Source organism: Macaca fascicularis, chromosome 5 (genome assembly GCF_037993035.2).
Source record: "Macaca fascicularis isolate 582-1 chromosome 5, T2T-MFA8v1.1".
NCBI lineage: Eukaryota > Metazoa > Chordata > Mammalia > Primates > Cercopithecidae > Macaca > Macaca fascicularis.
Window position 1 is genome coordinate 188,160,770 of NC_088379.1, and position 15,113 is coordinate 188,175,882.

The 15,113-nt window shown below is 45.6% G+C and overlaps 1 pseudogene; it reads left to right on the forward strand.

Moving 5' to 3' along the window:
• The first annotated feature begins 13,095 nt into the window (after window positions 1-13,095).
• On the forward strand, window positions 13,096-14,485 carry LOC102120764 (N-chimaerin pseudogene; annotated as a pseudogene).
• Window positions 14,486-15,113: the final 628 nt, after the last annotated feature.

A 15,113-nucleotide genomic window follows, 5' to 3' on the forward strand; every position in this document is an offset into this window, starting at 1 on the left:
GCAAGTTAGGTGGTGCTAGCGTTCTGATGAGGAAGTGGACTGCGAGGCTGGCCTGTCTTGAGGCTAGGGAAGAATAAGGTAAAGGATACTTTGATGTTTTTATTTAAAGCTTTGGCTCAATAATTCAACAAAAAGATCCATTAACCTATGAAACTGTGAAAAGGTGTTTGGAGTAGAATAAAGTTGCACACGTTTTCGCTATTTTGGGGGATTTAGAAGCGATTGACCCTTTGTCATTTTCTCGTAATCAAAAAGGGATGGAACCTCCCCCTCTAACCGGCAGGAAGTGAAGGCGAAAGCAGGCATGTGAAACCCCTGAAGAGAGGTGGGATTGTCTTCCCTACTAAACTGTTGCTCACATTTCCTTAAAAAATGAGTGTCTCATGTACCTCATGAATATGTACACCTATTCTGTACCCACAAAAATTATAAATTTTTAAAAATGGTATTTCCTGGTGAGTGTCTCTTAGAGAAAAAAGAAAAGGCTATCTCTGACAAAGAAGTCTTCTACTTTAAAAGTTCTAGGCCGGGCACGGTGGCTTACACCTGTAACTCCACCACTTTGGGACGCCAAAGCAGGGAGATGGATTGAGCTCAGGAGTTCAAGACCGGCTTGGGCAACACAGTGAAACTCCATCTCTACAAAAAATACAAAAATTAGCTGGGCACAGTGGTGCCCACCTGTAGTCCCAGCTACTCGGGAGGCTAAGGTGGGAGGATTGCTTGAGCCAAGGAGGTCAAGGCTGCCGTGAGTTGAGATCACACCACTGCATTCCAGACTGGCAACAGAGCAAGACCCAGTCTCAAAATAAATGAATAATTGATTTTTTTTTTTTTTTTTTTTTTTTTTTTGAGGCAGAGTCTCGCTCTGTCGCCCAGGCTGGAGTGCAGTGGCACGATCTCGGCTCACTGCAAGCTCCGCCTCCCGGGTTCCCGCCATTCTCCTGCCTCAGCCTCCCGAGTAGCTGGGACTACAGGCGCCGCCACCACGCCCGGCTAATTTTTTTGTATTTTTAGTGGAGACAGGGTTTCATTGTGTTAGCCAGGATGGTCTCGATCTCCTGACCTCGTGATCCGCCCGTCTCGGCCTCCCAAAGTACTGGGATTACAGGCTTAAGCCACCGCGCCCGGCCGATTAATTGATTTTAAAAATTTGAAAAGTTCTGGCCATGCTTAGCTTTTGAGAACTGAAATGTAAAATTGTCCAGGTAAACGGATTTGTTGAGTAGAAAGAAAACTAATCAGGGATCAGGAGCTCTCAATTCCACCTTCAGCTCCAAAAAAGAAAAGTGTTCTGAGCTCCATCCAGCAAAGGTGAGAAGAAGCGAAGCAGGGAAGAACTATTGGCTGTGAATGCTTTCAGTTAGCAATGACTCCAATATAATGAGGAAATGAAGGAGAATCCATTCAAAAGAAAAATGAACTCACGGATCTAAAAAGAGCAATGTTTTATAGCGCATTGCAATTTTTTGTTCTAATTTTCTTCGTGATGGATATTTTCAGTACTAGGTTCACAGAAGTATCTTTATTAATACAATATTGCTAATGGCTTTGTGTCCGGAATTGGGGGTTCCTGGTCTCACTAACTTAAACATGAAGCCGAGAACCCTTGCTGTGAGTGTTACAGTTCTTAAAACTGGTGTGTCCAGAATTTGCTCCTTCAGATGTTCAGATGTGTCTGGAGCTTCTTCCTTCTACTGGGTTTGTAGTCTCACCGTCGGGAGTGAACCTGCAGACCCTTGCCGTGAGTGTTCCAGCTCTTAAAGGCGGCATGGATCCAGAGTGAACAACAAAATTTATTCCAAAGAAGCAAAGAACAAACATCCCACACCGTGGTATCCAAACAGGTTGCCACACGCTAGCGCCCGCAGCCTGCTTTTATTCCCTTATCTGGCCCCACCCACATAATGCTGACTGGTCCATTTTACAGAGCGCTGATTGGTCTATTTTACAGAGAGCTGATTGGTCCGTTTTGATAGAGTGCTGATTGGTGCGTTTATAATCCTTGAGCTAGACACAGAGTGCTAAGCCGAAAAGTTCTCCAAGTCCCCACTGGGTTAGCTAGATACAGAGTTAGCTAGATACAGAGTACCAATTGGTGTATTTACAATCCTTGAGCTAGACACAGAGTGCTGATTGGTGCATTTACAATCCTTGAGCTAGACACAGAGTGCTAGACAGAAAAGTTCTCCAAGTCCCCACCAGATTAGCTAGATACAGAGTGCTGATTGGTGCACATACAATCCTTCGGCTAGATATAAAAGTTTTCCAAGTCCCCATCTGGCTCAGGAGCCCAGCTGGCTTCACCTAGGGCATCTTGCACCAGGGCTGCAGGCGGAGCTGCCCGCCAGTCCCTAGCCGTGCCTGCATGCCTCAGCCCTTGGGGGGGTCGATGGGACCCAGCGCCACGGAGCAGGGGGCGGCGCCCTTCGGAGAGGCTCAGGCCGCGAGGGAGCCCACCGCAGAGTGGGGAGCTCAGACATAGCGGGCTGCTGGTTCTGAGCCCTGCCCCGCGGGGAGGCAGCTAAGGCCCAGCGAGTGCAGCGCGGGCGAGCCGGCACTGCTGGGGGACACGGCGCAACCTCCACAGCTGCTGACCCGGGTGCTAAGCCCCTCACTGCCCTGGGCCGGTGGCGCCGGCCGGCCGCTCCGTGTGCAGGGCCTGCCAAGCCCGCACCCGCGCCCGCCAAACTCACACTGGCCCGCGAGCGCTGCGCGCAGCCCCGGTTCCCACCCGCGCCTCTCTCTCCACACCTCCCCGCAAGCAGAGGGAGGAGGTTCCGGCCTCAGCCAACCCAGAGAGGGGCTTCCATGGGGCTGTGGCAGGCTGAAGGGCTCTTCAAGCGCCAGGCAGAGTGGACGCCGAGGCCGAGGAGGCACTGAGAGTGAAGGCTGCTAGTACATTGTCACCTCTCAGTTTCCCTCCTGTCGCTAAAGACAAAAGGGAAGCCACCACCCATATCAGAAAGCACTTTAGGGGATTCTGAAAGTTATACAGCTGTGGGTAAGTGCTGGCTCTTCCATGCTCGCAGGCGCTGGTCGTGCTGGTGTTTGCGATGGGGTGGAGTGCAGGTGTTGGTACTGTAGCTGTAACCCTGGCCTCATATCCTCCCAGTACTGCAGGTGACGTCCAGGAGAGGTGGGGCCCTCCTCCACGGCCACACTTCCCCACGCTGGGCATGCTCCAGGGAAGGATGGGCGTTGATTGCCTCAGGTCTCTCAGGTCTACAAGTACAGAAGGGCTGACAAAGGGGTTGCAAAAAGAAAGAACCCAGAGGGACCCATTTAGGAACAAAATGAGCTCATAGAGAAAGGCAGAAATTAAGCAAATGTAAAGATTTGCAGGCTAGGTGGCCTGAGGGGAAAGAAGACTTGAGCTCTGCTGGAAAATTTCCTCCTGCTGGGGGAGATCGGCCGTTTGTTCTAGTCAGGTCTTCAACTGGAACAGGTAAAAATGTGCTTTACTCAAAATCCACTGATGTCATTGTAAATCTCATCCAAACATATCCTTACAGAAACATCTGGAATAATGTTTGACCAAACATTTGGACACCGTGGTCCAGAGAAGTTGATACATAAAATTAATCATTGTAGGAACCAAGCTGAAAATATTTTTTTAGAAAACATAATATGTAAAATGAAAGAAAAAATATAATATACTAAACAGAGAAGTGTAAGACTGGAAACCAAAGAAAAGCAAAGTGTAGTATCTGAAACAAACAAAAAATCCATTGGATGGGCATAGAGCAGAATATACATGACAAAGGAATATGTCAGTGATCAACAGAAATAGATTAATAGAAATTAATTAATGTAAAGAAAAGAGAGAAAATGGTTTTAAAAAAGAGCTTCAGAGATATATGGGACTCTATCAAAAGGTCAAGCATACATGTAATTAGAAGAGAATAGACCAAATACAGTTCGAAGAAACACAGCTGAAAATTGGTAAAAGTATGAATTTCCAGATTCAAGGAAATCCAAGAACCTCAACCACAATAAATATTACAAAAGCCATGCCAAGGAGTAACATAATCAAATGCTGAAAACCAGAGGTAAAGAAACCCTTGTTTGGAATGGTGGCTCACACCCATAATTCCAACACTTTGGGAGAAAAAGGTGGGAGGATTGCTTGAGTCCAGGAGTTCAAGACCAGCCTGGGCAACACAGCAAGACCCTGTCTCTACCAAAAATTTTTAAAAATTGGCTAAGCATGGTGGTGTCAGGCTTCTGAGCCCAAGCTAAGCCATCATATCCCCAGTGACCTGCACGTATATATCCAGATGGCCTGAAGCAACTGAAGATCCACAGAAGTGAAAATAGCCTTAACTGATGACATTCCACCATTGTGATTTGTTTCTGCCTCACCCTAACTGATCAATGTACTTTGTAATCTCCCCCTTAGTACTTTATAATTCTCCCCGCCCTTGAAAATGTACTTCGTGAGATCCACCCCTTCCCCCAAAACATTGCTCTTAACTCCACCGCCTATCCCAAAACCTATAAGAACTGATGATAATCCACCACCCTTTCCTGACTCTATTTTTGGACTCAGTCTGCCTGCACCCAGGTGAAATAAACAGCCGTGTTACTCACACAAAGCCTGTTTGGTGGTCTCTTCACACGGACACGCAAGACAGGTGGCACATACCAGCTGCTTGGGAGGCTGAGGTGGGAGGATCACTTGAGCCCAGGAGTTGGAGCATGCAGCGAGCTATGATCCCACCACTGTACTCCAGCCTGGGCAACAGAGCGAGACCTTGTCTCTAAAAATAAGAGAGAGAAAGGAACGCTTGTGTATTAGGCTGTTCTCGCATTGCTACGAAAACACACCTGAGACTGGGTAATGTATTTTTTAAGAAAGAGGTTTAATTGACCCATGGGTCTGCAGGCCGTACAGGAAGCATGATTCTGGCATCTGCTTGGCCTCTGGGGAGGCCTCAAGAAATTTAGAGTCATGGCGGAAGGCGAAGGGCAAACTGGTGCTTCTCATGGCCAAAGCAGGAGGAAGAGAGAAAGGGGAGGGCTGCCACACACTTGTAAACAACCAGATCTCGTAAGAACTCACTATACAGTACCAGGAGAGGGTGGTGCTAAACCATCCATGGAAACTCCCCTCCCATGATCCAGTCAGCTCCCACTAGGCCCCACCTCCAACACTGGGGATTACAATTGAACATGAGATTTGGGGAGGGACACAGATCCAAACCTTATTACCTTGAAAGCAGACAAAGTGACACCTGGGAAAACGATAATTCAAGTAATCACTGACTGTTCATTAGAAACAATGGGAGGCCAGCAGTCAGTGGTACAGTCTTCAAAGTGCTGAACAAAAACCATTCAAGCCAGAACTCTGTATTTAGTGAAAACATCACTCTAGAATGAAAGCAAAATACATCTTCAAATCAAAGAAACCCAAGAGAGGTCACTGTCAGTAGACCTGTACTACAAGAAATGCTGAAGTCAGTTCTTCAGGCAAAAAGAAAATTCCATCTCATGGAAACTCAGATTTTCGGGAAGGAATGAAAAACACTCAAAATGTGTGGCTACATATAAAAGACAATTTCCCCTTTAAACTTCTTGCAAATGCATATGACTTTTTAAAGCAAAACTTACAACATTATCGAGGCCTACCAAGCTGAAAGGCTAGAAAAACCAGCCTGGAAGTTGATTTAGAACTGGTGCTTCCACAGCACAGGGAGACCTGGATGGTGCCTGTCATGAGATTCTGCAGACCATGAAGGGACAAACACTGTGGATTCCATAAGTGCCCGAAACCTGAGCCCACATAAATGCAGTATCTCTATGATAGAAGGAACTCCGTGCAGAGTGGTTTATGGAGCTTTCAAGTTCTGAGCTAGGCTCTAATTTAGGTACCCTTGGCAGAGCATTCTCACAGGCTGACTTTGCATTCATACGAACTATCTTCAATTCCGCATCCCAAATAACAGCCACCATTTATTTACATCTGCAAACAAAGGTTATCTTACTTTTTGTTTTCTGCTCCTTACACCTTTTTCTTTTTCTTGCCTTATTGCAAGTGCTAGACTTCAAGTAGAAATAGAGAGATTGGGCATCCCACTTTGTTCCTGATATTAGGGAGAGGCATTCAATATTTCACCATTAAGTATGATATTAGCTCTGGGTTTTTGATAGATGCCCTTGATCAGATTCAGAGTTTCCTTTTCTCCTATTTGGCTGATAGTTTTTTGTTTGTTTGTGTTTTTTAAAATCATAAATGAATATTAAATTTTTTCCAAATTCTTCCTGCATCTATTGAAATAATCATGCGGTGTTTTTCTTTTATTCTGTGAATGTGATAAATTACACAGATTGTTGAATGTTAAATCAACTTTGCATCCCTGGGATAAAACCTACTTGATCATGATATTTACCTTTTTTATATATTGCTGGATTTGATTCACTAATATTCTGTTGAGGATTTTGTGTCTATATTCATGAGGGATATTGGCTTCTAATTTTTTTGGTTACGTTTTGTCTAATTTGGGTATTAGGGCTATACTGGCCTCATAAAATGAGTTGGAAGTGTTTCCTTCTCTATTTTTCAAAAAGAGGTTTTGGGGTTTTTTTTCTTATGTATTTGATACAATTCACTGGTGAAATAATATGAACCTGATGTTGTCCTTTTTTTCTTTTTTCTTTTTTTTTTTTTTTTGAGACAGGGTCTCACTCTGTCACCCAGGCTGGAGTGCAGTGGTGCAATCACGGCTCACTGCAGCCTCAAGCTTCTGGGCTCAAGTGATTTTCCTGACTCAGCCTCCAAGTAGCTGAGACCACAGGCACACGCCACCACACCGGGCTAATTTTTTAATTTTTAGTAGAGATTAAGTCTCACTATATTGCCCAGGCTGGTCTCAAACTCCTGGGCTCAAGTGATCCTCTCGCCTGGCCTCCCAAAGTACTGGGAGTGCAGGCATGAGCCACCACACCTGGCGGGATCTGGAGTTTTCTTTGTGAGGTTTTTGACAAATTCAGTTTCCGTAGTAGATATAAGGCTAATCCTATTATCTGTTTCATCCTGTGCCAGTTTTTATGTTATTCAAGGAGTTTATCCAGTTTCATCTAAATTGTTACATTTGGCCCAGGTGTGGTGGCTCACGCCTGTAATCCCAGCACTTTGGGAGGTTGAGGTGGGCAGATCACTTGAGGTCAGTTGTTCAAGACCAGCCTGACCAACATGGTGAAACCCCCTCTCTACTAAAAATTCAAAAAAAAAAAAAAAATAGTCAGGTGTTGTTGCGGGCACCTGTAATCCTAGCTTTTCGGGAGACTGAGGCATGAGAATCGCTTAAACCTGGGAGGTGGAGGTTGCAGTGAGCCGAGATCATGCCACTGCATTCCAGCCTGGGCTACAAAGTGAGACTCTGTATTAAAATAAAAAAATAAATAAATTGTTACATTTGTTGGCATAAAGTTTTTCACAATAATCCCTTATTATTCTTTTAATGTAGGATCTGTAGCAACCATAACTCCTCTTTCATTCCTGATAGTGTTAATTCGTGTTCATTCATCTTGTAACAAACATCAGCACTTCATTTATTTTTGGTGCTGAATACTATTTCATCATATGAATATACCACACCTGCTTTATCCATTCATCAGCTGGTGGACATTTAAGTTGTTAATACTTTTTGGCTTTTATGAATAACAATGCCCTAAACATTCACATACAAGTCCTTGTGTTGACTCCTCTAGCTAGTTTGATTTAAACTGGTTTGATCCCAACAGGCCTCCCCAGTTACCACCTGGTCTCAGTTTCTCATTGCTGTGTAATTAAGAGATTCACTTGGTTCCAGTCCCTGAGAGTCAAGGGATCATGTAGCCTCAGCTGGATTAAGCCTGGAGTGAAATCTTGTGGGGCCCAACACATCTGAAGGCTCAGGCAAGTTGGCCTGGGAGTCACTGCGCTGTTGCAGGAGGTACAGAAAAAGCCACAGCAGGTGCAGAATTTTATTCCTTGGTTGGAAACCCTTGCTTAGGAATTCCTAGCAATATGCAATTTGTCATTTCATGTTAATGAATTCACATACTGTTAACAGTATCATTTTTGCCTTTTAGACTGGTTTTGTTCATATGATGACTCTTTAATCCCTGGAAATCCTTCAGAATACCTTGTTACATTCTGGAAGATTTTACCCCTTGGAATGCAGTTCCTCTTCTGCAATTTGCATATAACTCCAACAGACAAAATGCCAATAATTTATTTTTCCTTCGCGTTTTTATCATTTACCCATTTTATCGCCTACCCGTAAACACTTCCTCTGAAGCCTGTAAGGGTGCCTCACATTAAATGAAAAATCACCAAGTCCTTTGTTTTCTGTTTTTCTCTTAAAGAAATTGTGGGTGAAACTGTTGAAAGATCTTTCTATCGGGTAACACACGAGGTCCTGAATTTGCTTAATAAGGAAAGAAAGGAAGGAGAAGAAGGTTAACTACGTGTAAATTTATAGATGTTTTGGTGTCTGGAGTCCACGGAAATAATATATTACCTCGCTGTAAAAATGAACTCTGCTAGAGTCTAGGTCTTTAAACACAAATTAACAGGCGCTCCAGGGAAGGAAGAGATGTTCTGCTGTTAATGATCTTTTCAACACTAGCTGCAGGTCCTGAGAACCCCGCAGGGAATTGGGGGAATGTGTAGTCCTTAAGATGTTGGTATCCAGTGTTGAGTAGTGTGTAAGGTGGGGGTAGGGGGGAGAAATCTTTTCTGTAAAATAAAAACTAAAACACTCAAGCAATTAATCCTTTAAGAACAATTACAATAATTGGTATTGGCCTGGAGACTCCAGGCTTTTAAACATTCAGTGGGTAATTTTCTTCAAAGGTAATAAAAGTGGAATATTTGAGCACGTTTATTAGCAGAGCAAGGCTTGCCTGGGGACGCACGATTCACATGTCCTTCCAATGTGAATGAAACTCAGCCTTCCTTTTTTGTTTTTGCGTTATTGCTGTTGCGCTATTCTGCCCTCCAAGTGGATCCTCTGGGGCCCACTTTCTCAGCTTCCACAGAAGTGAGAACACGGGGGCCGTCTTTCTGTGCCTGACTGACTCCACTCACTTACTGGCCCTTCCTACCCCCACCCCCGCTCCCCGCCCCACCCGGCTCACCCACGGGGCTGGGAATGAGGCGTTTTCCTTCTTTTCCATCCACCCTGACTTTCTTATCTCTTATTCTGGCCTCTCTGCGAAGACCACAGCAGGAACTCCTGCGCTCCCGGCCTGGGACCCTCCTCCTCGCCTCTGCTCCCCTGCTCCTTCCCCGCCCCACTGTCCACCTCTGCCCGGTGCCCAGGTTTCTCACACCCCCTCTTCCTTACCCGCCCTCAGCACAGTGGCTCTGTGGGGGTCTCCACATGCCTCTCCCCCTTCCACCCCTACCCCGCCCGGTCCCTGTGGCGCTGCCTCATCCTCCCCTCCCCGCCTCTCTGCGACCCCACTCCACGATCTGATCTCCTGGGGCGTCCCTGCGACCCCCCTCTGCGATCTGATTTCCTGCCCACCACCAGATGCCTCAGCTGCTCCCTCCCTTCCTCTTCCTCCTCCTCCAGGCTGGTGACTTCTGATACTACCTGTGTGACTTTTGCAACTTGCTTACCTTCTCTGAGCGTCTTCTCATTCTAGATGAGAATATTTGGAGGATCAAATGAGACCTACTAAAGATGCCCAGTAGACCTTAGCTAGTTCTTACCTGCCTGACTGCTCCTTGTGCCCATCATTTGGTGCTGGGACTCTTCACTTCACACCCCCTCCCCGCTCCCCCAGGTTGTAAAGGTGCATTTCAGGGACTGAGTAATGGGCACAGCCCTAAGTAAGCTCTGCGTTCAGCCCCTCGGATTAGGGTGAACAGCTTGGCTGATTGGGTGAAGGTACTGCAGGCCACTTATCTGGTTGCAAAATATATTTTATGGGTTTAGAAACAAAAAGAACTATTTGTGTATAGTGTTTAACAAATATATAATTGATTATGGGAGAAGTGGCCCTTCCTTCCTTCCTTCCTTCCTTCCTCCCTCCCTCCCTCCCTCCTTCCCTCCCTCCTTCCCTTCCTCCCTCCCTCCTTCCCTCCCTCCCTCCCTTCGTTCCTTCTTTCTTTTCTCATTTGGAAATCTAACCACTACTGATAACATTATTTCCAAGGCATAGATGATTGGCAATAGGTGATGGAACCCGAGTTTTCCTAGGCCTCCTGTGTCTGGAGGAGGTAATGTAAAGAGTAACTACTTGGTATTTAAAGGCTCTTGCCTCTAACTGCAAACACAAGAGCGCACACTTGTCAGCAGAGCTGCTAACTCTGCTAACACAGAGGAGTCCCCACTATGCCCAGCCAGCTCTGGGACTTCCTGCTGGAGCTGCCACGGTGTTGCCAAGCACCATGCTTCATCTTAATGTCTCCAGGGCACAACTGTAGGGATGTCACTGACGCCCTGAGTTCTCATGGTTCCAAACCTGTGGAGCAGTGAGCTCCATGCTCCTCCAAGGGGTGTGTGCCAAGACCAGCTTGTAGCAGGACAAGCCACAGACAAAACCCCTCAGACACCAAGTTAAAGAAGGAAGGGCTTTACTCAGCCAGGAGCTTCAGCAAGACTCACGTCTCCAACAACCGAGCTCCTCAAGTGAGCAATTCCTGTCCCTTTTAAGGGCTCATAACTCTAAGGGGGTGTGCGTGAGAGGGTCGTGATTGATTGAGCAAGCAGGGGGTACATGACCGGGGGCTGCATGCACTGGTAATTAGAACAGAACAGAACAGGACAGGGATTTTCTCAGTGCTTTTCTATACAATGTCTGTAATCTATAGATAACATAACTGATTAGGTCAAGGGTGGATCTTTAACTACCAGGCCCAGGGTGTGGTGCCGGGCTGTCTGCTTGTGGATTTCATTTCCGCCTTTTAGTTTTTACTTCTTCTTTCTTTGAAGGTAGAAATTGGGCATAAGACAATATGAGGGGTGGTCTCCTCCCTTAAGCTCAGTCATGGAGACCCTAACCCAGTGGTACTAGAGGAATTAAAGACACATGCAGAAATACAGAGTGTGGAGTGGGAAATCAGGGATCTCACAGCCTTCAGAGCTGAGAGCCTCAAACAGAGATTTACCCACATATTTATTGACAGCAAGCCAGTGATAAGCATTGTTTCTAAAGATTATAGATTAACTAAAAGTATTCCTTACAGGAAACAAAGGGATGGGCCAAAATAGAGGCATGGACTCTGACTAGTTATCCGCAGCAGGAGCATGTCCTTAAGGCACAGATAGCTCATACTATTGTTTGTGGCTTAAGAACGCCTTTAAGCCTTTTTCCACCCTGGGCGGGCCAGGTGTTCCTTGCCCTCATTCTGGTAAACCCACAACCTTCAGCATGGGCGTCATGGCCAACACGAACATGTCACAGTGCTGCAGAGATTTGGTTATGGCCAGTTTCGGGGCCAGTTTATGGCCAGATTTGGAGGCCTGTTCCTAACAGGCGTGGATCCCAAGGTGCTATGGCCCAGCCCCAGTAGTTGATAGAGCCTATGGAGGCAAAGCTTTCTGGCTTTCACTCTGACCTTCTCTCTCTCTCTAGGCTCGTGTGTGTACAGTAGCCTTGGCCAGGAACTGACTGGAGTAAGAGCTCCACCCTTTCCAGCATTCAGGGCCTCTGCGGGGCCAGTTTCTTGTTCTCTCTGGATAAGTGTCTCTGGGAAGCTCCCCAGCCTTTGCACATGGAGCTCTCCAGCAAAAACCCAGGCTGAGCCCCTCGCTGGGAAGCTCCTCAGACCCTGGAAAATACATTTCTGTTGGGCCTGTCCTGCTTCTCCACTGTGGACCACAGAAGACCACAGTTCCAGTGAGGACTCCCCCACATGCTCTTACACATAAGCTGTTTTCTGTAAGCTATGTGTAAGCTTCTGTTTTTCAAACATTAGCAACTGCCTATCCAATGGTTCCTTCAGGTATACGTGCACTACCATAAAGAATTATTCAGGCTGGGCGCGGTGGCTCACGCCTGTAATCCCAGCACTTTGGGAGGCCGAGGTGGGCAGATCACGAGGTCAGGAGATTGAGAACATCTTGGCTAACACAGTGAAATCCTGTCTCTACTAAAAATACAAAAAATTAGCCAGGTGTGGTGGTGGGCACCTGTAGTCCCAGCTACTCGGGAGGCTGAGGCAGGAGAATAGTGTGAACCCAGGAGGCGGAGGTTGCAGTGAGCTGAGATTGAGCCACTGCACTCCAGCCTGGGCCACAGCGCAAGACTCCATCTCAAAAAAAAAAAAAAAAAGAATTATTCAAAATAAGTTGGGGGAGCTTCCCAATAGTTGAACATGTGGAGGTCCCTGGAGGGTGGCATGCCTGGGGAAGGCATGGAAGCTCCCCACCCCTTCCCCCATACTCACCCATGCGTCTCTTCATCTGGATCCTTTGTAATATCCTTTATAATGAGCTACTGAGCATTACTCTTCTGCAGGTCAGAAATGTTCCCAGATGCTGCAGTCATTTCAGTTTGATTTCATTGGAGATATTCTGACTTGATGATGATATTAACATCACTGAATCCTTCAAGGAATTGGTTGAATTGCTCAAAAAAAGTAGAGAAAGAGAAGATAACGATGGTACACAATGCTAGTGATTTTCTCATCAGACCCCTGGGAAGTTTCCAGAAGGAGCAGATAGGCGTCATTGAGGCTGTGTGAGGATGCGGTGAGAAGATGGCCATCTGCAAACCAGGAGGATGCTCTCACCAGATACCGGTATGCTGGCACCCAGCCTCCAAAACTGTGCAAAATAAATGTTTGTTGGTTACATCCTAAATAAATAAGTAAATAATAAAATAAGTTGGGCAATCATTAAAAGAAAAAATACCTGGCTGTGGCTGGGTGCAGCGGTTCAGGACTGTAATCCTAGCACTTTGGGAGGTTGAAGGAGGAGGATTGCTTGAGGCCAGGAGTTCAAGACCAACTCAATATTTTAAGAAAACAAAAACAGAAAAAACAAAAAAACAAAAAACAAAAACAAAAACAAAAAAAACTTGGGGCAATAGTCCTGTTTTCTAGCAGAGTCTTTTTGCAAATAATGCTGTGATGCTCTCCATGTTCTTGAGTATATGGAAGAAAAAAAAAAAAGATTGGCCTTGACCCTGTTTGATGTAGATGAAAATCGATTTCCTATTTGGAAATCTTACTCATATCAGCTACAACAGGAAGCCACTCATCCTCGAAGGATTATCTGTACTTTTGAGGGAGAAAACAGCCCGAAGTATCATGGAAGAGAGTTTCACGGCATGATCTCCGGAGAAGCAGCTGACCAGCTCTTGAGTGTGGCTGAGGGAGATACATCATGGGGAGAGGCAGCAACAGCCAGGGCTCTACACTTTGGCTTTCAGATTGGGAAGTCAAGCAAGAAACTTGAGGCTCTAGTGCAATGGAAATCACTTTGCAGGGGAAAAACACTGTGTGTCCACCCACAGTCTGGTAACTGATGGCTTGATTACTCTCTGTATTGAAACAAAGCAGCAGAATACATTGCCAAGGTGATGATAAACCCAGTTTATGAACACATAGGATGCACAACCTTAAACAGAGTGTCTGCTGGCAAAAAATATATGCCAGTCCTGAAAGAGACATGTGGTGAGATTCTACAGGCCAGGATGAGGTGTTGGAGAAAAGACTGACATCACTTGTTAGAAGAGCAACTCTGAAAGAAAACGAGCAAATTCCAAAATATGAGAAGGTTCACAATTTCAAGGTCCATGGATCGAGAGGCCCATGCTAGCGTAAATACTGTGACATCTTCATGTATGGTCTCATTGCTCAGGGAGTGAACCATGTGGATTGGTTTCAGTGTTCACAAGCAGTGACCCCACATGGTCCCAAATGACTGGAAAGCAGGCTTGAGGCATGCCAGCGTGTCCAGCTGTGACCTTACAGTGCTTGTCAAAAGCACACACCTTGGCTAAGCAGCCAAGGGTGGTGGACATGTGCAACAGGGAGATTGAGTTTGAAAGTCCCAATTCTGAAGGGCTATACCATGTATCAGGATTTAGTGACTTAACTGATGTCAAGACGGCTTTTGACAGAGGTGGTGAGAAAGCAGCTATTTCTGTGAACACATACAAAGACATCAACATTATCACTGGAACTCAGAAACCGCACTTCAGGGATTTGCCAATTTCACTAATTACGCATGATATCTACCCTAAATTTATAGAATCTGCCAAAACTATGGATCCTAGTGAGTAACTGGAAACCCTTCATGAAGCATTGAAACTACTGGCACCTGCTCGCTGTGAAACCCTCTGATCCCTGATGGCGCATCTAAACAGAGTGACACTCCATGAAAAGGAAAATCTTGTAAATGCGGAGAGCCATGGAATTGTCTTTGGCCCATCCCTTCTGAGACCTCCAGAATGAAATGCCATGGCTGCATTGAACAATATACAATATCAGAGACTGGTGGTGGAGCTGCTTATCAAAAACGGAGACATTTTACTTTAAATTTTATATTTGAGGGAAAAGAAATGGTTTACAGGTGAAGGCATGTTTTACAGTAATTTAATTGGCTCCTATAGCTGAATTATTTCTTGATTAGAGATTCGGGCATATAAGATTAAAATGAAGGAACTTTCTGTTGTTTTTGTAGCACTGCTCAAATGTCTTATACAACAGTGAGCACACACTTTCTGGTGCTAGCAATCCTGGGTGTTTATCATGTTAAGAAAAACTCAAGCTATTGCATGATTAGCCCCCTATCTGGCAGAAACTCCATATAGAAGACACAACAAACCTGCCCCAGCACAGCCTCTGTGTCCTGCGTAATCTGTGGTGGTAATCCAGCGTGTTTCAGAATAAGCCTGTTGTGACTTTGCTTCAGGGTCTGTGTCACTGGTTTCTGATGCTTGTACAAACATGCAAACCGAAACGGATAAAACAGCACGTCTGGCTGTTGCGTTACCAGACTATATCATACGCCTATTTTTTGCAAATGACTTCTGGTTTCTCTTAGCTCTTCTCTAACATAGCACTTTATTATTTTTTTTTTTTAATTTTTTATGTTTTTTGAGATGGAGCCTTGCTCTGTCGCCCAGGCTAGAGTGCAGTGGTGCGTTCTTGGCTCACTGCAACC